A 26,248-nucleotide genomic window follows, 5' to 3' on the forward strand; every position below is an offset into this window, starting at 1 on the left:
TTCTTATGTTAGGATTCTACTTTCGATTGAAACCTCATGATAACCATAGCTTCCAGATATTTTATATTGTAAGAGGAAAAATGTTCTTTGAAAAATGTTAATATCCTTCTCTATTCCTAAATTAAATCAGGTTCATCTTTATAGAATGAAGAAAGGCAATTAAAAATGCTGTTTAAACTGCATGTCACATGGTTTAAAAAAAAACTAGAAACACAGGATAGTAGAAAAGGTTATTGATGTGAAAAGATGAGGAAAGAAAAAAGAATGAGGTTATTACTGCTAATGGAAGATGAAGAAGAAAGTAATGGAGTTACAGCTTTGAATCAACCAAGACAACCCTCTTGCTGTATTCTAAAGTGATTCACTTAGGAGTGCACAGTCAGTGTCAATGACATATTGTGAAGGCTATATCTCTTAGCATGATGTTTCAATCTGGGTACTAACTGAAACTCCTTTACAAATGAACTGTTGTGTATCGTTATTATAGTAATGTTATGAGTAGTTTTGTTTATGTGAGTGATTGTTACATGCTTGTTTGATGTCAGTGAAGATCAGAATATGGTGTCAGGTCCACTAGAACTACAATTTCATATTCTTGTGAGCCACCATGTATAGGTGTAGCTGGAATTTTCTGCTTTGTGGGTTCTTTCTTCCTCTTGTTTTATTCTACCCTTTCAACCTCCTAACACTAGCTAAGAGAGAAAAATGGATAGAAAGGAAAGGTAAGATATACCTAAATAAAGTCAGGGGTCAGAAAGGGGGAAACATTATTATTAGACTATTTCCTGATGATTACGAGCATCAAGTTCCTTGAGATAAGTTTAATCTTTATCTTCATCTTTATCTAATTTCTTTCCCTCGTTTCTTCTTTGCACATGACTACTTACAGAACTGTCACCAACAGTGACTAACAGCAACCAACCAATAGTCAGACAACAAACTACCACTCAGAGACCTAGCATTTATAAATCCTCTGAAATTTCTCAGAATTCCAAATGTCACACAACTGCACAACTCTCTGCCGCTGGCAAAATCATGTTCCTGCCAGAGCATGAGGTACATTATAGTCAGCTACTATGAAGCCCCCCCCCATATCCCCACACCTAAGATTTTAAAAATTTTATGTCATTTTTGTGTTCTTTTAAGAAACCAAAATTCTAAAATTCTCAGTACAACCATGTGTGGTGCTGGGTACCAAACTGAGGTCCTCTGGTAGTGAGCCATCTCGTTCCACAATCATTACTATATTAACTATCTTATTAATCTATAACGATGCTTATAACAGCTCTTAATTAAATCTTGTATGACATATACAATGATGAAGTATGCACTCAGTTTCACTTAGATGTGCATCATCACTAGCCAGGGTCAAATAGAAAAGAAGTATCAGTGTTCTACTGCTATGAAGAAACACCATGCTCAAGACAACTCTTAGAAAACATTTGTTTGGGGATTAAAGTTGCAGGGTTTGTTCCTGATCATCATGGCAGGAAGCAAAGAGGAAGGCATGGAACCAGAACAGAAGCTGAGAGTTTTGTATACTGGTCTACAAGCAGCAGACAGAGTGAGAGACTGGATGGACCTGGCATGGGATTTTAAAACCTCAAAGCCAAACCCTAGTGACATACTTCCTACAAGGCCACACCTCCTCATCCTTCCTCAATAGTTCTATTAACTGAGGACCACACATTCAAATATATGAGTCAGTTGCCTTTTAACTTGGTTAAAGAAGTTGTTGAGGCGCTGGAGAGATGGCTCAGTGGTTAAGAGCACCACCTGCTCTTCCAAAGGTCCTGAGTTCAATTCCCAGCAACCTCACTGTGGCTCACAACCATCTATAATGTGATCCTGATACCCTCTTCTGCAGATAAAGCACTCATATACAATAAATAAATACATTAAAAAAGAGTTGTTGAGTTTATTTGTTTTGTTTTGTTGTCTTTTCTACATTGTAAACTTCTAGGTTGCCTTTAAATACTGGCTCACTTTTCTTCAACTGTCTCTAAGCACCTTTTAGGCTTTCTAAAATAGCAGTAAAAGTAATCATAGTATTATTAATGATTATAAATATAGAGCACCTATTAATACAGCAATTTTGTGTACTGGTTACTTTTCTATTGCTATAAAAAGATTCAATGACCATAGGAACTTATAGAAGACTTTGCTGGGATGATTTCTTCCTAATTCATAGAGTTAGTTGATGACCATCATGGTAGCAGGCATGTCACTTGTTCAGTAGCTCAGAACTTATATGTTGAGACAATAACTATGGCACAGGAAGAAAAAGCCAACTGTGATGTTATGGGTTTTTGAAACGTCAAAACTCACATTTAGTGATACACCTCTTCCAACAAGGCCACACCTCCTAGTCTTTCCCAAACAGTTCCACTAACTGGGAACCAACCAAAACCACCATAATTTGTTTCCAAATTTCTTTCACTCTTAGAATGAATTTAATTTTTTCCATAATTACCATGCAAAACAATAAGTATTCCTATGTCATTTCTCGTGGAAATTTGGTTTGGACTGATTCTTCACTTCCGTCCTACTCTTTTTGGTCTCAGTCCCCAGTGAGGCCTTTGTTCCTCCCAACCTACAATCTTATTTTACCTCCCTTTCTTAAAGTCTTTTTTGTTTCCACTTCACGGAACCATGTCTACTTTCCTATCAGGCTACATCTTAATTTGGAGGGAGCGTTCATAAGCGTTAGCACTGTTTCACTTTCTTCTGACTTCGTTGTGTCTTTTTCTGCCACTTGCAAACATTTGGGAATATTTTAGTTCATCCTAAAATTTAATTTATAAAAGAAGGTAAGCCGGACATCTTTCCTACCTGAAGCCTTTTTTTTTTTTTTTTTTTTTTTTTTTTTTTTTTGTATACAGGAAAATTTCCTTATTCGTTCCTCCTTAAATGGCCTTTGTTAATGAAAGCATTGTGGAGGACTTGGAGGAGCTCTTTCTCCTTCTTCACGTGTGACAGTGGCCTATCAACCAACACTTCCCTGCCTTCGTTGCTACACAATCCTTTCTAAACTTAAAAAATATCTTCATGGAAGGGATTTTCCATCTCTATGAAGATGTGGTTGGCCAAGGTTAGATGGTAAACTTCTTTCAGTAATAAATGAATACATACATCTTTTTCACATATTCTACTGTCCCCAATGTTTACAAATCAATACATATTTATTGCAATCATACTTTGTGCTAAGCATTTTCTTGAACTCCTATCACAATGTTGAAGACAGTACAAGGTGGTCTATACTCAAGTAACTTACAATACAGATGTGAATGTTGGCTGGGAAGTGGTCATATTCTTCTCTCATTGCCACTTTAAGGACGCTGTTTGTTGCTTTTATGGGTCAAAATGACAATCAGAAGATTTTGCTATTGAACTGATTCATATCCAGTGGTTGCATCTTACCAAATGACATGAATATACAACAGCTTTATCTTCTCTCCTCTTCATTATTGAGCAATAAAGTCTTGGATACAAACATTGCCTCTATTTAATAAAATAATTGTCCAACAGAGAAATACCATTTGGAAGACCTTTTCAAAGGAGTAAACCTAAGTTTAACAGCTGAAACATACACACACACACACACACGCACACACACACACACACACACACACACACACACACACACACACACACACACAAACCATGACAGAAAATACCTTTAGTCTAAATTCAGTATGCATGGCTCTAAACTCAACTTCAACATAAAGCAAAATTGATTCATGGCTCATGGGATAAGCTTCTCATTTGTAATATATGCAGTATCTCTTATTTCAGAAACTTCCAGACAAGAATACTAATTTTTAACACCATTGGCAATTGTATAAATTGTAGTTATAATTTAGACTGCCCCTAGGAAGTTAACATTTTAGAATCAAGTCTAGTGTGGGGAAGAAAATTATAGTAAGAGAATCTTCCAGAATCTCTTCCTTGAATATGGCTACATCAATGTACATGATTCTGAAGGAATTTATGTTTCCAAAATGACTTTGCAAGGATATTCAATAATAATGCTGCTATTTGCTTCATGCATTCCTGCTAAAACCTCTAATGGAACATATTTGAATGGTTTTTTAAATTCATATTTACCCTGGAGTGATTTTATTTTTTATTAATTTATTCAAATTACATCTCAATTGTTATTCCATCCCTTATATCCTCCTGTTCCTCCCTCCCTCCTAATTTCACCCTATTCCCTACCCCCATGTCTGTGACTGAGGGGGACTCCTTCCCTCTGTATATGCTCATAGGGTAACAAGTCTCTTCTTGATAGCCTGTTATCCTTCCTCTGAGTGCCACCAGGCCTCCCCATCCAGGGGACGTGGTCAAATATGGGGCACCAGAGTTCATGTTAAAGTCAGTACCTGCTCTCCACTCAATGGTGGAGAATGTCCTGTCCATTGGCTAGATCTGAGTAGGGGTTCGACATTTACTGCATGTATTGTCCTTGGCTGGTGCCATAGTTTGAGCAGAATCCCTGGGTCCAGATCTGCCTGTCATAATGTTCTTCTTGTAGGTTTCTAGGACTCTCTGGATCCTTCTATTTCCCTATTCTCCCATACTTCTCTTATCTAGAGTCCCAATAGGATGACCTCACATCTATCCCAATTTCCTGGTAAATGAAAACTTTCACAGGACATACCCCTTGAGCTAGTATCCAATTATAAGTTAGTATATATCATTTGAGTCTTTCTGCCTCTGGGTTAACTCATTCATTATGATCCTTTCCAGTTCCATTCATTTGTCCACAAATTTTGAGAATTCCTCATTTTTAATAGCTGAGTACTATTCCATAGTGTAAATGTACAACAGTTTCTTTATCCATTCTTCTACTGAGAGACACAGGCTGTTTCCCGGTTCTGGCTATTATGAATAAGGCTGCTATGAACATGGTTGAGCATATGTCCTTGTTGTGTGCTGGGGCGTCTTCTGGGTATATTCCAAGGGGAAAAGCTGGGTCTTGAGGAAATCCTATTCCAGTTTTCTGAGATAGTGCCAGATAGATTTCCAAAGTGGTTGTACAAATTTGCATTCCTACCAGCAATGAAGGAGTGTTCCTCTTTCTCCACATCCTTGCCAGCATGTGGTGTCACTTGAATTTTTTATCTTAGCCATTTTTTTGGGTGTAACATGGAATCTCAGAGTTGTTTTGATTTGCATTTCCCTAATGACTAAAGACATTGAGCATTTCTTTAAGTGTTTCTCAGCCATTCAATATTCCTCTGTTGAGAATTCTCTGTTTAGGTCTGAGCCCCATTTCTCAATTGGATTATTGGGTTTGGTGGTGTTTAATTTCTTGAGCTCCTTATATATTTTGGATATTAGACTTTTGTCAGGTGTATGGTTGGTGAAGATCTTTTCCCAGTCTGTAGGCTGCCAGTTTGTTATGTTGACAGTGTCTCCTGCCTTACAGAAGCTTCTCAGCCTCATGAGGTCCCATTTATTAATTGTTGACCTTAAGACCTAGGTTGCTGGTATTCTGTTCAGGAAGTTATCGCTGTGCCAATGTGTCCCAGGCTCTTCCCTACTTCTTCTTCTAACCAATTTAGTGTCTCTGGTTTTTATGTTGAGGTTTTTAATCAACTTGCACTTGAGTTCTGCATGGTGACAAATATGTGTCTAATTGCATTTTTCTACATGTAGACATCCAGGTAAACCAGCACCATTTGTTAAAAATGCTGTCCTTTTTCCATTGAACAGATTTGGCTTCTTTGTAAAAAATCAAGTGACCATATGTGTGTAGATTCATTTCTGGGTCTTCGATTTGATTCCATTGATCAACCAGCCTATTGCTATGCCAGTACCATGCTGCTTTAATTACTGTTGCTCTATAGCACAGCTTGAGATCAGGTATGCAGATTCCTCTGGAGGATCTTTTATTGTACAGGACTGTTTTAGTTATTCTGGGTTTTTTGTTTTTCCAAATGAAGTTGAGAATTGATCTTTCAATGTCTTTAAAAAATTGTGTAGGTATTTTGATAGGGATTGCATTGCATCTGTAAATTGCTTTTGGTAAGATGGCCATTTTTGCTATGTTAATTCTCCCTATCCATGAACAAGGGAGATCTTCCCATCTCCTGATGTCATCTTCAGTCCCTTTCTTCAGAGATTTGAAATTTTTTCAAACAAGTTCTTCACTTGCTTGGTTAGAGTTATTCCTAGATATTTTATATTGCTTGAGGTTATCATGAAGCACAATATTTCTTCATCTGCACAGATGTCCTTTGTATATAGGAAGGCTACAGACTTTTTTGAGTTAATTTTGTATCCACCCCTTTTCCTAAGGGGTTTATCAGCTGTAGGAGTTCTTTGGTGGAATTTTGGTACTCACTTATGTACACTACCATATCATCTACAGATAGGGATAATTGGACTTCCTTCTTTCCCATTTGTATCCCCTTTATTTCCTTTTGTTGTCTTATTGCTATGGCTAGAACTTCCAGTACTATATTGAAGAGATATGGAGAGAGTGGGCAGCCTTGCCTGGTCTTCCCTGGAGTGATTTTAATTGTAATTTACCCAAGTTTGGATCCACAGCATCCATGTCAAAAAGATGACACAGAAGCAGACACATACAATCCAAGTGTTTGGGACAAGAGAGTGGAGACAGGATGATTCCCAAAGCTCATGTGCCAACTGGCCTAGAGAAAACTGAGATTTCAAAGTCTGATGAGAGAGCTTATCTCAAATAAATAAAAAGCTAAATAAAAAGACAGAGAATTATTGAAAGAGAATCCTGATGAAGACTTCTGGCCCATATGCATAAACACATACTACCCCTATCCTGACACATAAACTCACACACAAACACAGAAGTGGGATTGGATGCCAGAGCTCAACATTAGGTGTCATTCCTTAGGCACAGTCCACCGTTTTCTTTGAGAAAGTATCTGTTACCAGATTAGAACTGCCAAAGTCATGAAATAACTGTCTATCAAACCTGAGAGATCATCCTGCCTCTAGGATTACAAGAGCATACCACCATCGCTTGGCTGTTTTATGTGGGTCTGGGAACTGAGTTCAGGTTTTTGTACTACCATGCTGGCAAGTCATAGAAGTAGATACTTTATATATTGATTTTATAATTCATATTTACTATCTCCCCCCAGAGTCATCTAACAAACAAACAACAACAACAATAGATAATATACTAATAGTAATTGAAATCCTTGTATTCATACAGGTGATATTAGCAAATCTTTATGCATAGACACATAAAAACACATAAATGCTCTGTACAACCAAGCTGTCAAATGATGACTGACAAAGAATGCCAGAACAATAGATGGTCTTGTCATTTTAAATGTGTGTACTTTTAGTTTATCATTAAATTTAGTATTACAAGTTATTGTAGTCATCTTGGAATGGATTGAGATAGATATAGCCTTTACTGTATCTGTGAAGAAACTTTTTTGAAGCAAAGTCATCATTAAAAATATATTTCACCCTCAGGTATGTGTAGTCCTCACCTCTCATTAAGGACACTTCCCTTTGACAATGGACAGAGACCATTACTGGAAACAAGAATGGATGAAAATGCAGAGTTGTGGAGCCCAGTCCCAACTGGTACATCCACAACACAAATCCTGTACCTAAGACTCATTGTAGAAGATTATAAAGATCATCGTTGAAAGATTATAAGAACCAAAAAATCAGGAGTGTGTTGTGAAGTTGTGTCTCCTGGAAATATCAGAGAAGCTGTACCCATGGGCATCTAACCAACACAGCTGCCTAAACATGAGCTGAACAGGATGATGCCAATTGATATATTTACATGGAGAAAGATAAGACCATGAGACCTCAACTCTAGACGAAGAACTACAGGCAGCTAAGGAATGTTGGGAAGAGGAGAAATAGTCTTCTCCTGGGAAAAGCACACCAATATAGCACCTTCAGAGCACAGCTCTTCTACTATAGCAAGCCCTGGCTATCCTAAGACAATTGAACCACAACAAAATAACCCAAAATCCAATCTTATAAGGATGATAGAGTCCTTTAAGGAGGAAATGAATAAATAACATAAAGAAATACAGGAGAACACAATTGGACAGATGAAGGAAATGAATACAAGTGTTCAAGACCTGAATATGCAAATAGAAGCAATAAAGAAAGCATAAACTAAGGGAATCCTGGAGAGGGAAACCTAAGGAAGAGAACAGGAGCAACAGATGCAAGCATCACCTACAGAATAGAAGAGATGCAAGAATCTTAAGTAAAGAAAGTACAATAGAAGAAATTGATACATGTATCAAAGAAAATGTTAAATCTAGAAAATTCCTGACACAAAACATGCAGGAATTCAGTGATATTATGAAAAGACCTAACCTAAGAATAATAGGAATGGAAAAAGATAAAGAGTCCCAGCTCCAAGGACCAATAAAGATTTTCCATAAAATCATAGAAGAAAATTTCCCCAACCTAAAAACGTAATGCCTATAGACATACAAGAAGCACACAGAACACCAATTAGATTGGACCAGAAAAGAAAATCCTCCTGTCACATAATAATCTAAACAGATTATCTAAACAGAATAATCTAATCAGAACAAATAGGAATGGTTAGCTTTAATGATTATTTTCTATAAGTAACAATTTGGAATAGGTATGTAAGGGAATGAACTCTAGTCACCACTTCTTGTCCAATCACTTTGTACAACAAGAAACTCGGCCATCTGCTACAAATGGAAACTACACCCTGGGCCGTAAGGGAGATCAGCCATTCAGAGCACCAAAAACATCACCATTGGTTTGTTAGTTTATTTATTAATTGGGACTGAGCCATTTTGTGGCTTTTACTGCCTGTTCTGCACAGGTGCCCCATACTGGTTCATCGGCCACATTGTCTAATCATCCACAGGGGGCTAATTTAAATGGCTATGCTATTTGTGCTTAAGCCAACAGCTTATGGAAACAGTAGCTGTTAGAACAAATTTCCCTTGCACAAGGTTTGTCCTAAGTATTTACATACAGAGGAATGCTCAAGAGAATGATGAATACTCTTTATACAGGGGATAAAGAGTGACACTCTTCAATTGAATACAATAGTGGAAAACAATCAGCTTGCATTCGTTAAAGTATGCGTTTTGTCACAAAGCAATATAGACAACTGAATGAGTGCTTGGGGCCAGCTAGAAAAGCAGACCTTTATAGGGCTTTTGCTTACATTTTGTATCTTTGTGGAAATGGAATTAATTCATCGATAACTTCACCTGCAGTCACTTTTAGAGCACAAATCCATGAACCAAAGTTGTCTCATCATTTAAAGTCAATTGGTTCCTAATCAAGGCAGCCTAATGAAGACATTAAGTAGCAAAACAGAGTTGCAGATATGCTTTAGCTTTGAACTTTGTACATTAACTTCTTTTTATCAGCAAATTTAGGCATGGAAACTCATCAAATATCAGCCACCTATGGGAGTTTGGGGATTGTTAGGATGTCTCAAAATGATGTGAAGACTGAAGTCTGGGAACGTCTCTTTTTTTCTGTACTACTTTCTAATATTTTTATCATATCTCCTGCAACAATCGTAAGCATTTTGGACAACCAGCTGATAAGTAATTATCCCATCCTGTGGAAGACTTGGTCAATAACCCTCCCAGAATATTTTCTCTGCAAGTGGAATGTTCTGTTTATCCATGCACAGCATAAAATATCGATGCTCACTGGTCTTGGTGCCAGTCTTAATGAATGTGTGTTCATGAGAATGAGGCAAAAGGAAAATGGTCTCAAACTCCCCCCTCCCACCTTGATGCTATGTGAACTATTTCTAGTCTTCCTACCACCACACTCATCTGCTACCCAGCACATCATGGTCCAGCAATTTTATTCTGGGCTGCAAAGATCAGGTTAATGCCTGAACTGTCTTCTCTGTGTTAAGGAAGCTTTCTAAAGATGCACCACTTAGTTTTTAGTCCCATTTTTTTCATCCCATGTACTCCGAGCGTGGTAGGGTACCATTCCTATAGGGAGCATGAGAAAACAAAGAGATCTAAGCAAGTAAAGACTAGATTATTTATATTTGAATTTTATCGGCAAAATATCAGTTATGATTCTTTCATGATTCTACCATACTATGACTTCATATACAAGTTGTCTAAGACAGTGGAATTTACATCTCCTTTCATATGGAACCAAGTGTATTGCCATTAGAGGAAAAATAACTTGTCTCGGCTAAGCCTAGTGTCACGTTACCACTGCCACCTAGTTCCCCCAGCTCAGAACTCAGTCAGAAGGGCCCTGCCATGTGAAAAGATACATTGAGAGAGCACCAGTGTGTGTCCATGTGGAAGAGGAGTCACAGTTTACTTAACACAACAGGCTCTGCTACAGAGCACAGCTCAATGTTCCTTGTAGTGGAAGTTTTGGTGTCTTGAAAAACTCAGTTACACTTTTGTTTTAATCCCAAGCATTGGATTTGGGACTGCCTTAGTTTATCCATAACTTATAATTGCCTTGCCTCCTGCAGCTCTGAGAGGGGAGTGGCCTTTGCCAGCTGCAGAAACATTAATCCTGAGGACTCAGATAGGATATAAATACCATAACCCAGAGAGACACATGGCTTGGAGGAGACACTCAGAGAGAATGCTTCTGGGAGATAGTAAGAGAAGGAAGGAAGCTGCTGCTGGATATCCTGATGACTGAGATTGCTATTGCCCCAAGGAACCCGATGACCCTAACCAGTCAGAACTAAGTCTTAAGAGACCTATGTCCCCCTTCCCTTCTCCTCTTCCTTTCCTGCTACCTAGGGTTGGGAGTGTTGGGAGGGAGGAAGAGACATTAAGGAACCCCAAATAAAAAGTAGTTAAAAAAAACACTTAAAGTTCCTGACATGGAGCTTTTCATGTCTTTTCACAATTTCACAGTTTTGTGTCTATGAGCACAGCCACATAGAGTACAGACAGACCTGGAACTGTAGGTACAGACCCTGCCCTTCTCATCATATGCATGGACCTCACTCCACACTCTCACCTCCTGGGAACTATGCAGGGGTGTGTTTAATTCTTATTACAGAGGCCACCTCTCTCCTTTGCAGCAGAAAGTGGAGATAATCTTGGATCTAGTGTTTGGAGGACATGGAGTCACCCACGAACTTATTTTCAAGAATTCTAAGGCCCACTTTCCATACTTTGGTTATCCATCACAACATTATCCTAAATTGATAAGTTACTAAATATTTGAACTTTTGTATCTACCTTCTTCATTGATTTTTCTGCTCTGCAGTGAGCATTCTTCTCTAGATCAGATGAATATCCAAAGAAACCAATATTATCAAAGCCAGCTCTAGCCAGTGAATCCCAGCTAACTAGTACATGCAAGTCATAGTCCTAGAACCCAAGATGATTGCCTAAATAGGGGCATACTCTATCGGAGCAGAAAGTCGTGTACACAAATAAGTCTAGTGTGAATCACATTTGTGCCTTGAAAGAGGTGATAGTAGAGGTTTCTTCTTACTAGGGGATTATCAATGCCTCATCGAACAGGCCATACTTGGAAGAAAAAGACTATTTCAGAAGTCAGAGAAAAGCTTTGATGGTAAGGAAGAGAAACAGAAAAAGCATTACAGACATAGACGGCTGGGTGAAGAAAGATATTGTATTAGTTAGGGTTTCCATTGCTGTGATAAGACATCATGACCAAAAACAAACTGGGGAAGAAATGGAATATTTCATCTAACATTTCCAAATATTGGTCCATCACTTAGGAAGTCAGGGCATAAACATGAAGGTAAGAACTGAGGCAGAAGCCATGGAGGAAGGCCACTTACTGGCTTCTTCCCTCGGCTTGATTGGCTTGAATTCTTGCACAATGCCCAGGTTTGGCACAGCCCACAGTAAGCTGGATCCTCTCTCCCACATCCACCATCAACCAGGAAAACACATCACAGGCTTGGTGAGGGCGTTTTCTCAATTGAGGTTCTCTCTTCCAAAATGACTCTAGTATGGGTCATGTTGACATAAAAATTAACCAGCACAGGTAAGATGGGAAAAAACCATAAAGGGAGAGCCATACCAAGAGAGGAGTGTAAAAGCGATTGAAAAGTAGACAAATTGGAAAGTGAGCAAATGGACCTGGGAATTTTTGTGCAGCTGGGTTGCCAAGGAAGGTTAAGCAGTTTCTTGCTTCATGTCTGTAGGAAACAAAAGCCCTTTATAAGTTGATAAGTAGAAAAAGAAGGCTTGTGTACAAAACATGGTATTTTCAAAGTAAGAGATGTCTGTGTGTGTAACAGAATAGAAAGGAAACCTACACATTTTAAGATAATACTGAAGTATTCAAATGAGTTGCACCCAGATTCTTCCAACAGCACCCATTTGCAACTGGGGGGTGTTACTATTTCAACTCACTATTTTAAAATACACCCCAAGGTTGTTTGAACTGCACACTCCAACTGTGGAAAAATGCATGAGAAGGTGCTGAAGTACTTGCTGGGGAGAATGTTAGCATGAAGGCACATGCTTTCTCTGCATGCATAAGAACGGAAAATAAGCAACCTTAGCTATGCTGTTTTGAAATCATGGTTTCTTAGCATGATTCTGAACATTCAGCCTGTGGAGCATAATCCTAAAATCAGGCCATTCTCAGGTGCAGAAACATTCTTATCTTCCGTAGTTACTGCTACCACGTGGCATTGGATAGCATTCTGAGCTTCACTTCCCTTATTTTAGAAAAGCTCATTCTAAAGATGTGGCCTTTCATAAAGAAAAGAACATGGTAGGAAGGATGAGGTAGGGTGAATTCATCCACGTTATCTCTATTACTTTTTGGAGAGGCAAACAAATTGAGCATGTGGGTTCATTTATCCCAATATTTACCCAATTGTTTTAGTGTTTTGTAATATTGCCATTCTAAGAATGTACCACATTTTCTATTTCTACACCACTTTGTGCAGTAATATGGAAGCCTGTCCATTTACATTGCCATAGGACATCCTTGTCTTTTTCATTTACTTGTGGCTTAATTGATCTTAAACTCTTGTTAGTGCCTTAAATGCCTTAAACGTGAATAATGCCAACCAGAGTGACTGTGTCCCTTTGGAGGAAGGGAAGATATGTAACTCACCATTACCAAGTTCTTCCTAGCCTGTTGGTTCACGAGGTTTGTGCTTGAGAGATTGGTGCTTTCTCTGAGTACTTGCCAACAGGGCACGCAAGACTTGATGTTTTAGCTATGGATTGATTCCATTTTATTATTCACATTTTCCCAGTCTCTTTCTCTCTTCCCCCTGAAATTTAACATATCTACTAGACATTTTAAACTAAATATGCTCATGAAAATGGTCAGATATAAATGAGGACTTCCAACAAAGGGATGACCTGAGATTGAGTCAAGAGCTTGGCTTTATTTATGTTTCAAAAGGCAGGAATTATATATTGATGGTTTCTGTTTTAATGAATTATGCACTACACCCTCATCCAATAGTCACCAAATCTACATATTTGTAGACAAGTATGTGAGCATATAGATTACAAATATATTGATCTAGATGCTGTGCAGAATTCATTAATTCTTCTCTCAGCTCAGCTAAAAGATGGCAGTGATTGTCAGGAAAGGGGAGTTTAATGAGAATCCAGATAGTTTATTTTTAGGATCATTGTTCACATAAAACTATGAGAAATTTCCCAGATGCTGATTCCACATTCAAGAGTCTGTGAAGGGGAGATAAACCCATTTCTGTTTTGATCCCAAGAATGGGACAGAGAAGAGGGAAGGATGTTCACCACTTAGACGTGAGGAAGCAGGATGTTTACCACTTAGGTGTGAGAAAGCAGGATGTTTTTCCACTTAGAAGTCGAACTACTTTGTGGAGGAGCTTGGTAGAAAACATCATTGAACAGACTGAGAGAATATCTACTATCTATCTATCTATCTATCTATCTATCTATCTATCTATCTATTTATCTACCCATCTTTCTATCTATGCCCAAAACAGGAGAAGAAGCTTTTTTGGTTGGGCTTTGGGTTTTGGCTATTCACCCCTGAACTTCAAGAGGCTCCTAAAGAGAACTACTCCAGGGAAAGCTTCAAGGCTTTGGGCTCCAGCTGAGCCTTGAGGTTCCATCTGCTGCTCCTGGTTCCAGCAGCAACTTTGGTGGAATTGCTGGTCTGCTGAAATCGTGCTGCTACTCCAGGAGGGTCATTCCTCAGAACTGATGTCCTTAAGCTTTCATTATAGTGTTCTTTAATATCCCTTTCAGACTGTTTGGGTCAGTCAAGTTGTTAGGGAGGTAGGCTCATTGAATAAGTTCATAATAAAATATAATTGATAAAAAAATTGGGCCTACAAGTCTGTAGATGCTAAATGGGGGATATGTTATTTGTGACTAGTCACCTTAATGTGATAATAAATAAAAATTTCCACCACATTTTGTTCATTTGTTTATTTGTTCCAATCTCTGGGTATTTTTCACATCGAATCTTGTCTCTGTCAATATTCTGGGTTCACTTCAAAGAGGTTCCCTAGGTCACACATCTACACTAGTCCATGGTACTGAATAATTGCGGTTTTACATTTTCTTTACAGCAGTCATCACTACAGATGGTTTCCTAGGTTTCATACAGTCATTTGCTGTCTCTCTCCACTCTAGAATGAAAGCTCTGTGAAGCCACTAGCTGTTCTGTGCCTGTCACAATTTCTCAGCACCACCTCTATGCACAAAGAGATGTAAACTCAGTTACAAGGTACAATTTCTATTAAGCTGGGGGTTACTGTTCATAGAATTTGAAAAAGAAAAGTTTACTCTTACAATATGAATTTTAAAGTGCTTTTTCATACAAAAAGAAACAAATACAGCATGTAAGGACATCCCAAGAAGGTGGCTGTCTCCCAATGGGAAGCTTTCATTACATTCCCAGCTTTGTCTATGCCCTGATTTGGGATAGCTCCATGTTTGCAACCCTGAAAAAATTAGTTTCTGGTCTTTCTCCTAGCCAATGGCATTTGTTATAGCAGCCTGAAATTATATGCATGAAATTTAATTAATAATAATTATTAAATGACATTTTTCTCATTTCTGCATTCTTTATTGCTTATATCATTGAACAGAATATTTGAAAACCTATGGTGGTAAAGTTAATGGGAAATCAAGGAAGAAGTTCTCTCAGATCAAAGCTGAAATGTCTATAATATGAAAGTTTACTTGCTACAATTTTTACTTAATGTGTCAATGTTTCCAAAACAGATGGCACTGAATAAACAAGGGACATGAACTTGGTTATCGTATTATCTTTGTCTTAATATAAAGTTGATCAAGAGATGTTCTGGAAGATTTTATGTCTACTATTGACATAAAATATGAGATCATAAAATGTGAAGTGGTGTACATTTGAGGCATTCTTTGGAACTTATGAAAATCATGTAAGATCAAAGTCATAGGCATTAAACAATAACTACAATATTCCATGCTGTTTTAGGGAGGTGGCTATATTTTCTCTTAACCAAAAGTCAATAGATATGCAATGCCCCAAACATTTGGTGATCTACTTTTTAAAATTCTATTTTCAGGAAGTAAAAGGCACAGGTGTCAATGACAGTGAAGAAAGCTGTAGCTAAACATTCATCCAAATAATGAGTTTTAAACGATATAGGTCATTTTGATTTGTTTGATGTAACAATGATTTAAATTAATGGATCAAGAAGGTGCATACATTGTTTTAATTACATCAGCTGTGTTATAGCAATATCTATGAATGAGCTTATTATGGCAGCTTATTATTAAAAATGTGTTGCCAGTAGATTTTATAATCACACTGTAAAAAGTTATTAGAGAATACAACTACATCTCTGAATCATTCAATAAATATTAATAAAGCATTTATGATTTGGCTGTAATTTAAAATGTTATTACCTTTGAAGCAGGTGTCAGGCATCAGGCTACCATCAGCCACAATAGCACAGCAGTGTAGCATCTTCCCACTGCTCTGGGTTTAGCCTCCTGTATTACTTTAAGAGTGTCCATCTTCTAAATCATAACTCCCGAGTCTACTTCTGTGATACACAAATTTCAAGAGGATCAGAACATTTTACCCGAATCCTCCACCTGAGTTTTAAACTACAGCCACATGCACCTGATGTAGTAGTTACTCTGGCTGTGGTTTGAATTTTCTAGGCCACACATAAGCAAGGTTTGGCCAACTTCCTTTTAGTTGTGTTGTTTCATATTACCAAATTTATTTATTTATTGAAATGGTGAACTTACCTGGAGATCCAGAAGATCCCAGGAACTATAAACTGTTTTCCAAATGTAAGTTAGGAAAACGACAATAAGGAATTCTTCCTGAGTTATGTGTGCTGAGGTTTTACGCAGAATGTTTAAAACCACAGACTTTTGGACAAATCAATGGAAAGTCATGAAAGGGATTCTTATTACAACATAGAAAAATCTGAAATCCCTTTACAAACTGCAGCTGCAAGGGTAAACTCTAAAAGCAAATTAAAATTAAAGTTATGTGTTTCCTTCTAGTGTGTCACCAAGTAGAAGTAGTGAGCAACTTGTAATTTGCTTTAATTCTTTTACTTTTCTGAAATGGCATCTTAGAATATGATTTCCTCCTCTTCCGTTTGAAATAAAAAACCATCCATCATGAGGCGGGTATTATTGGGCCAAAAAAAAAAAAAAGTGAACTATTAAGATCTCTCTCTTTACCCATAAATTATTCAGTTAAAATATCTAATGTTCTCAGATTAGTTAATGTATTAGTTACTCTTTTTATTACAAAACACCTCACAACACCTGCTTATGACAGGAAGGGTTTGTTCTGGCTCTCAGGTCCTGGGTATACTCCATCAAGGCCAATGTAAGGCACCAAGAGTTTAAGACTGCTACTCATGTGATGTTCAGAGTCAGAAAGGAGAAAGAGAGAGAGAGATATGAAGGCTGGATCTCTGCTTGCACTCTCCTTTATATTCCATCCAGGGCCCCTTACCATGGACAGGTGCTTACCACACACAGCGTCAGGTTTTCCTATTTCAATTCCTTCACAAAGGTGTGCTGAGGTTTCTTCTGACTCTAAAATCTGCCAAGTGGACAGCCAGCTACCATAGATGAATTATTTCTAACTTTAACACTTTGATTATGAACTAAATCAGAGAGTTATTGCTTATTTATTTCTTTTTTGCTGTGCTGTATTCATACATTTCCTTGTCTTATCACAGCCAAAGAAATCCAAAAGGAAAGCCATGTTTTCTAGCACAGTTTCTATTCTTAAAGCTTTTTAAATCCTCAGAAACCCCAATCTAGGCATTTGTTTAGTGTATGGCTTCTCAGGTGACTTCTCAGGTGCTGAAGATTATGGCAATGAAAATGACCCTTTAAAAGAGGGCGAGAGAGTCAATTAAAGACAAAAATTTGAAATTCCCTAGTGTAAAAGTGGTCGTGGTTTTATAACCATGCACGTATACCTTACACGTTTATGTTGCTTCTACATGACTTTTGGTCACTTAATAACTTAAGATTAATATGTGCAAATATGAACTCTCCTATTTATGTTGAATGGACTTGAATGGACAACTTTCAGGGTCCCTAATGTGAAAGTTATTCTGAATTAGAAATGGCATTAAAAGCAATGGCACTATGAGAGTGACAATTCTGTTTTTCTAGTTTTATTTCCTCCCCATTGCTAACATTTCATATTAGTTCTAGGAGCAGGTGTAATGATGTGAATGTGGTGAGTGAAGACTCGTGGCCTCTTTCACAAATTCTGTGCTTTCATTTTTTCCCCCTTAGCTGATTGAGATAAATTTTACAGGTTAAAAATGAAGACTGTATATATATATATATATAAAATCTGGTGAGATGTCTCAGTTAGTAAAATACTAGTCTTACAAGCACGTGGACCTGATGTTCAATTCCCACAACCCAGTCCCCAGTAGTGTGTCACTGGAATCCAAGCACTGAGGAGGCATAGCTAGGTGGTTCCCTGGAGTCCAATGGCTAGACAGCCTAGTTGACATGGAGAGCTACAAGCTGGTCAGAGAGCCTGTCTCAAAAACAGCTCTACAGAATGTCATGAATGACCTCTGAGGTCTTTCTCTGGTCCCCTTACACAGGTGTGTGTACATAGAAATACAAAATTAAATTAAATCATGGGGCAATGACATGGCTTGCTGCATAAGCCGAGAGACCTGAGTTCAAGTCCCAAGACCCACAGGATAGTCCATGGAAAAAGCCAACTCCACAGAATTATTTTCTGTCTTTCACACACATGCTTTGGCATCCATGGATCCACATCCACGGGCACTGCATATAAACACACTGATACATAAATTAATTGTAGTTAGAATTTTGGTTTTGTTTTTTAAAATGTAGAAATATTATGGGTATATGTTTTTGTTTTAATCCCAGATGTGGGGATTTGAGGCTGCTTCATAGCAGCTGACTATGATTTGCCTCGTGCTCTAGCAAGGGCACGTGTTTGCCAGCTGCAGATAGTTTCTGCAGTTTTGTCATGTTTAGTATTCTGGAGACTTTTTAGAGGGTATATAAATGCCAGGGACCAAAGAGGTTGTTATTTGTTCATTGTTGGTTGGTGTTGTTTGCTGATTGTTAAGCAGTCATGCACAAAGAAGAAACAAGAAGAAATTAGATATCCTGACTGCGAAAATCACACTTGCCCCAAGGAGTTCAATGCCCCTAATGACAGAAAGTAGTCTAATGATTATTCCTTTATCCTTTCTCTCCTCTTATCTAGTGTTGGGGGGGGTGGAAAGGGAAGAAGAAAAGAGGTGGGGAAGAGTGGAAGAAAGAGGAACACACAGAGATACAAATTCTGGTTACAATTAATAATAAATAATTTAAAATAAATCATATACTTTATAACATACAATGTGATGGTTTTGTCTGTGAATATATTACAAAGTATTTAACAAGGTATTTATAACACCTGTGACCTCACATGGTTATTTTGTGTTTTCAAGGGCCAAGATATTTAAGACTGACTCTAAGGAAACATCAAGTTATTAACCACAGTCATTACACTTCATGCTGGATCTCCAGAACTTAGTGTCCTAGAGAGCTGACTCTTTATGTACCCTTTGACCAACATGCCCCCTCTAAAGGTAAAACTGTGTTTTCTCTAAAACTTTGTCTACCTGTTTATGAAGTGAGTAAAGTATTTTTGTCTTCTGTTTCAGAGACACATTGAGGATCAAGTATAAAACCCACAAATAATTGCAAATCAGCCTCTCCTTTCTGACATGCCATTTGGTACTTTTCCTGTGATTATCACAGTGAAGACACCAGATATTTATGTGTCAAGTTGAGACTAACATGGAAGAATTTTGAGGAGTTACAGAAATAACCAGTAATATCACTTGATTGTTTTATCTCAGTGTGATTTCAAAGCATTACACACTTAGGTGACATTATTAGTCCGAGAAGTTTCTTTGCAGAAAATACAAATGAATGGAATTATGACATGGAAATCTTCTACACTCTAGAATTTGAAGGAAACTGTTCGTAAGTGAGCTCTTGTTTCCAGACTGAATTTGTCACTTAACTGACATCTATGCAATTTGTAATTCATTTTACGAAAATTTAGGCAACAGTGAGCTTTCAGAAACTAGGAATTTTTGTAACACGGATAGTTTTCTTAAAACTAACAATTCCTAAAATCAAGTATATTTTTAATCCAAGAAAATTATTTATTATGCATGACTCTTATAATTTTCAACTTCCTCTTTTGCTTTTGATGGCTAGAAAACATACAACTTTCAAAGTCATGAGGCTCTGAAGCTGTAGATGCATGGGCCTTACCTCAAAGGAATTTTAAGTGGCCTTACTCACATGAGCTGATGACTTGTTGGGCCAGATATCATTGTGTGCACTTGATACCTGTGAATAATTCGCTCCCTTAGCCTTACAAGACAGAGTCTACAATGGTCTTCAGGTTCCATGTAGGAAACAGACACTGACAAGTCAACTTCTAAGAGCTGATAGATGGGAATTGGAGGCATCAGGATTTGGATCCAGGATAAAGACAGCTCCAAAGATTGAGAGCTGGACCCTCAGCCTTGAGTAAAGGAAATCACACCTGTCACAGAGAATACTGAAGAGTAACACAGTACAGTCAAGTGATTGGCTTGACATTTATCCTCCTGAGGCTCAGATGGGCTCCACAGTTCCCTTACTGCAAACTTTTCTCTCTAATTTCAGGGTGATTTCATAGATGATTCCCTTTTTGGGGGGTGCTCGGTGTCAGCTTTCACCTCCCAAACAGCTCTGTTGTTGCTGTAAACAAATCAAGACTGCTAGGGTCTCATTTACTCATCTCATCTCCAAATCTGCATATGCTTCCTGATATGCTTGAGCAAAAGTTTTTCTTCCAGAGGAGTTGGTATAAGAAGGAGTCACATTCAGGCCCCAGCATCAGTTCTGGCTGGGCCCTCTCAACTGAAATGACACATTTCCCTCCTCACTGGTCCCCAGTTAGTGGCTTCTCTTTCTTATCTTTCAGCTTTGACAGAACCCACCCACAATCAACTCTAACCCACCACTCTACCCCAACCCTGCACAGCAAACTGCTCTCCATGCCTTCACTACTTTATAATACTCACAATTCAGTGTCCTTGCTGTCTGTCCCCAACACTCAGCAAGAATGGTTTTGAAGTATGGTACCAAGCCCATGGGGATCCAGGGCCCATGGCTTGGTTAGCATCTTTTTTTAAAATTAATTTTATTTATTTATTTATTTATTTATTTATTTATTTATTTATTCACTTCCCACCCCAGTCATAGTCCTTTCCCTGCTCTCCTGGTTCCACCCTTCCCTGTTCCCCTGTTCTTCAGAGATCAGGACTGAGCACATCCTCCTCCCCTGTGGTCTGGCAAGGGAGCCCAGCTAGGGATAAGCGATCAAAGAGCAGGCAACAGAGTCCATATTAAAGACAGCCTTTCTTCCTCTTACTAGGGGACCCACATGAAGCCTGAGCTGCCCATTGGCTACATCTATGAAGGGGGGGCCTAGGTCCAGCCCATGAATGGTCTTTGGTTGCTGCCTTAGTCACTGCAAGCCCCTCTGGGCACTGGTTAGTTGTCTCTGTTGGTCTTTTTGTCACCTTCAGGTCCCTCCATCATTCTCCCCATCTTCCCACAAGGCTCCCAGGCTTCACCCAAGGTTTGACTGTGAGTCTCAGCATCTGTTTTGATCCACTTCTGGGTGGAACTTCTCAGGGGACAGCTAGGCTAGACTCCTATCTGCAAGTAAGCAGAGTATCTCAGGGCAGGGAGCACAGAGAGAAATGAGGGTGGGGACAGGGGGCCGGCACAGAGTAGAAAAAACATGGGCAGAGGCATCTCTGTGCCAAGCTAGAGACCTAAGATAGGATATACTTCCTGGAGGATATGGGGTGACCCTAGCTGAGACTCCTAGTAGCAGAGGTCCCCGAGTCTGAAGAGAGCACCCTCTAACTAGACTCCTAGTGAATGGAGGGGAACACCAACCCATCCACAAGAACTTTGACTCAAAATTTACCATGCCTAAAAGCTATGCAGGGATAAAGATGGAACAAAGAGTGAGGGAATATCCAATCAATGCCTGGCCCAACCTGAGACTTACCCTTGCTAGCATCTTTTTTTTAAAAATTATTATTATTTATTCAGATTACATCCCCATTGTTAGCCTCTCACTTTTATCATCCCATTCCTACCCTACCTCCCTCTTTTGCCCTATTCCCTTCCTCTAGACTTCTGATAGAAAAGGACCTGCTCCCCTATCATATGAGCATTTCCTACCAGGTCTTATCCGGAAAGCCTGCTTCTTCTTCCTCTCTGTGCCTAGCAGGCATCCCCACCAAGGGGAAGTGGTCAAATTGGGGGCAATAGAGTTCATGTCAGAGGCAGTCACTGCTCTCCCCACAACTGTGGAGAATGAGCTGTCCATTGGCCTGATCTGAACAGGGGGTCTAGGTTTACTGTATGCACTGCCCTTGCTTGGTACAACAGTTTGTGCATGCCTCCCTGGGTCTAGATCTGCCAGCCTTGATGATCTCTTTGTGAGGCTCCTGAATCTTCTGGACACTTCCATTTCCCTCATTCTTCCCTGTAGTTCAGCAGTGAGTCCCAGCATCTGTCCTGATCCCCTGCTGAATGGAGATTCCCAGAGGACATCTTTTTTGGCCTATTATCCACTTATAAGTGGATGCATGTCATTCTGGGCCTAGTTGACCTCATTCAGAATGATCATTTCTAGTTGCATCCATTTGTCTGCAAATATCAGGATTTCCTTGTTTTTAATAGCTGAGTAGTATACCATTGTGTAAATGTACCACACTTTCTTTATCCATTCTTTGGTTGAGGGACATCTAGGTTGTTTCCAGATTCTGACTATTATGAATAAGGTTGCTATGAACATAGTTGAACAAATGTTCTTGTTGTATGGTAGAGCATCTTTCAGGTATAAGCCCAGCAGTGGTATAGCTGGGTCTTGAGGTAGAACTAGTCCCAATTTTCTGAAAAAACACCAGATTGAGTTCTAAAATGCTTGTCCAAGTTTGCACTCCCACCAGGAATGGAGGAGTGTTCCCCTTTTTCCACACCCTCATCAACATGTGCTTTCATTTGAGTTTTCGATTTTAGCCAATCTTAGAGTTGTTTTGGTTTGCATTTCCCTGATGACTAAGGACATTGAGGATTTCTTAGTTCCTCAGCCATTCAATATCTCTCTGTTGAGAATTCTGTTTAGCTCTGAATTCTATTTTAGAGGGTTATTTGGTTTGGTGATGTTAATTTCTTGAGTTCTTTATATATTTTGGATATTAGCACTTCGACAGATGTAGGGTTGGTGAAGTTTTTTTTTCTAGTTTGTAAGCTCTCATTTCATTCTGTTGACAATATTCTTTGCCTTACAAAAGCTTTTCATTTTCATGAGGTCCCATTTATTAATTGTTGATCTTAGATCCTGAGCTATTAGTGTTCTGTTCAGGAAATTGTCTTCTGTGCCAATGAGCTCTAGACTCTTCCCCATTTTCTCTTCTAAAAGATTTAGTGTGTCTTGTTTTATGGTGAGATCTTTAATCCACTTGTACCTCAATTTTGTGCATGGCAATAAATCTGGATTTACTTGCATTTTTCCACATGTAGACATCTCATTAGACCAGCACCATTTGTTGAAGATGCTATCTTTTTTACATTGTATGTATTTGGCTTCTTTGTCAAAAACCAAGTGTCCATAAATGTGTGGAATTATTTCTGGGTCTTTTATTCAATTCCTATAGTACAGCTTGAGATCAGGGATAGAGATTCTTCCAGAAGATCTCTTATTATACAGGATTTGTTTTTCCATATGCAGTTGAGAATTCATCTTTCAAGGTCTTTATAAATTGTGTAGGTATTTTATTAGGGATGGCATTGGACCTGTAGATTGCTTTTGGTAAGATAGCCATTTTCAATATGTTGATTCCACCAATCCATGAACATGGGAGGTCTTTCCATATTCTTATTTCTTCTTCAATTTTCTTCTTCAGAGACTTGAACTTATTTCAGACAAGTCTTTCACTTGCTTAGTTAGAGTTACACCAAAATACTTTATGATTTTTTTGTTTGTTTGTTTGTTTAGCTATCGTGAAGGGTGTAGTTTCCCTAATTTCTTTCTCAGTCTATTTATCATTTGTATACGGGAGGGTTACTGACCTTTTTTAAAACTTGATTTTGTATCCAGAAACTTTGCTGAAGCTGTTTATAAGCTGTAGGGGTTTTCTGATGGAATTTGGGGGATCACTTATGTACACTATCATATCATTTGTGAATACCAATACTTTGACTTTCTCCTTTCCTATGTTGATCCTCTTGATGTACTTTTGTTTTCTTAATGCTCTAGCTAGAACTTCAAGTACTATATTGAAGAGATATGGAGAGAGTGGGCAGCCTTGTCTAATCCTTGATCTTACTGGAATTTCCTTTGAGATTCTCTCCATTTAATTTGATGTTGGCCAGTGGCTTGCTTTATATAGCCTTTATTATGTTTAGGTATATGCCTTGTATCCCTGATCTCTTCAAGACTTTAAACATGAATAGGTGCTGTATTTTATCAAATGCTTTCCAGCACCTAAGAAGATGGTTATATGGGTTTTTTTCTTTCAGTTTGTTTATATGGTGGATTACATTGATGGACTTCCATATATTGAACCATCCCTGCATGCCTGGGATGAAGCCTACTTGGTTATGGTGAATGATATCTTTCATGTGTTCCTGAATTCAGTTGGTATTTTATTGAGTAGTTTTGTGTCAATTTTCATAAGAGAAATCAGTATGAAGTTCTCCTTCTTTGTTGGGTCTTTGTGTGGTTTAGTATTAAGGTGACTGTGGCCTCAAAGAATGAGTTTGGTAATGTTCTATCCATTTCATTTTTGTGAAATACTTTGAAGAGTATCTATATTAGCTCTCCTTTGAAGGTCTAGTAGAATTCTGTGTTGAAACCATCTGGCCCTGTGCTTTGTTGTTGTTGTTGTTGTTGTTGTTGTTGTGAGACTTTTGATGACTGCTTCTGTTTCTGTAGGAGTAATGGGACTATTTAATTTGTTTACCTGATCTTGAGTCAACTTTGGCAAATGGAATCTGTAAATAAAATTGTCCATTTCCTTTAGGTTTTCAATTTTTGTGCCATATAGGTTTTTGAAGTAAGATCTAATGATTCTTTGCATTTCTTCAGTGTCTGTTGTTGTGTCTCCCTTTTCATTTCTGATTTTGTTGATTTGGATAGTTTCTCTCTGTCTTTTTGTTAGTTTGGCTAAGAATTTGTCTATCTTGTTGATTTTCTCAAAGAAGCAGCTCTTGGTTTTGTTGATTCATTGAATTGTTCTCTTTGTTTCTAAGTTATTGATTTCAGCCCTGAGTTTGATTTTTTCCAGCCATCTCCTTCTCTTGAGTGTTTCTGCTTCTTTTTTCCTAGTACTTCCAGATGTGTTGTTGTTACTTGTATGAGATGTTTCCAATCTCTTTATGAAGGTATTTAGTGCTATGAACTTTCCTCTTAGCACTGCTTTCAATGTGTCTCATAAATTTGGGTATGTTGTACCTTCATTGAATTTTAGGAAGTCCCTGATTTATTTCTTCTCTTACCCGGTTATCATTAAGTAGAGAGTTGTTCAGTTTCCAAGTGTGCATAAGATTTTTGTTATTTCTGTTGTTGATGAGGGCCAGTGTTAGTCCATGGTGGTCTGATAAGATACAAGGTATTCTTTCAATCTTCTTGTATCTGTTGAGGCTTGTTTTGTGACCTACTATCTGGTCAGCTTTGGAGAAGGGTCCATGAGATGTTGAGAAGAAGGTATAATCTTTTGTGTATGAGTGAAAAGTTCTGTAGATATCTCTTGGGTCCATTTGATTCATAAAATCAGCTGGTGTCATTATATCTTTGTTTACCTTCTGTTTTATTGACCTATCCTTTGGTGAAAGGGAGAGTGTTGAAGCCTCCCACTATTGATTTATGGGGATCAGTGTGTGGTTTAAGCTTTATTAATATTTCTTTTACAAATGTGGGTGTCATGTACTTGGTGCATAAATTGCATAATTATGATGTTATCTTGGTTGAATTTTCCTTTGATGAATACGAAGTGTACTTCCTTATCTCTTTTGATTAATTTTGTTTAAAAGTCTGTTTTATATTAGATGTTAGAATGGCTACTGCAGCTTGCTTATTGTGTCCATTTTCATGGAAGGCCTTTTTCCAGGATTTTACCCTGAGGTAATGTCTGTCTTTGTGGCTGAGATGTATTTCTTAAATGCAGAAGAATGTTGGGTCTTGTTTATGCATCCATTATGTTAGTCTGTGTCTTTTTATTGGATAGTTGAAACCATTGATGTTTAGAGAGTTTAATGACCAGTTCCTGTTAGGTCCCTTGATTTTGATGTTGATGTGGTAGTGTATATGCTTGTTTGACTGGTTTTTGTTTTGCTAAAGTGAAGTTATCTATTTCCTGTGTTATCCTGTGTGTAGTTAGCCTCTTTGGGTTGGAGTTTTCCTTCTATTGTCTTCTGTAGGGCTGGATTTGTGGATAGGTACTATTTGAATTTGTTTTTATCATGGAATATCTTGTTTTCTCCACCTAAGGTTATTCAAAGTTTTCGTGGGTATAGTAGTCTGAACTGGCATCTGTGGTCTCTTGAGGTTTTCAAATCCTCTGCCCAGGCCCTTCTGGCTTTTTTGGTCTCTGCTACAAAGTTAGGTGTTATTCTGCTAGGTTTGCCATTATATGTTATTTGTCTTTTTTCTCTTGCTGCTTTTAATATTTTTCTTT

At 38.2% G+C, this 26,248-nt stretch overlaps 1 long non-coding RNA gene across 2 annotated transcripts in view; it reads left to right on the plus strand.

Moving 5' to 3' along the window:
* LOC311593613 overlaps positions 1-26,248 on the plus strand; it is a 113,230-nt gene that overhangs the window by 66,931 nt on the left and 20,051 nt on the right. For both annotated transcript variants that reach the window (XR_014777782.1, XR_014777783.1), the window contains 2 exons: positions 14,604-14,697; positions 18,932-19,072. This is a non-coding gene — a long non-coding RNA (uncharacterized lncRNA). The remainder of the gene's footprint in view (positions 1-14,603; positions 14,698-18,931; positions 19,073-26,248) is intronic.

This window comes from Acomys minous (assembly GCF_964271855.1).
Source record: "Acomys minous genome assembly, chromosome: 3".
NCBI classification, from domain to species: domain Eukaryota; kingdom Metazoa; phylum Chordata; class Mammalia; order Rodentia; family Muridae; genus Acomys; species Acomys minous.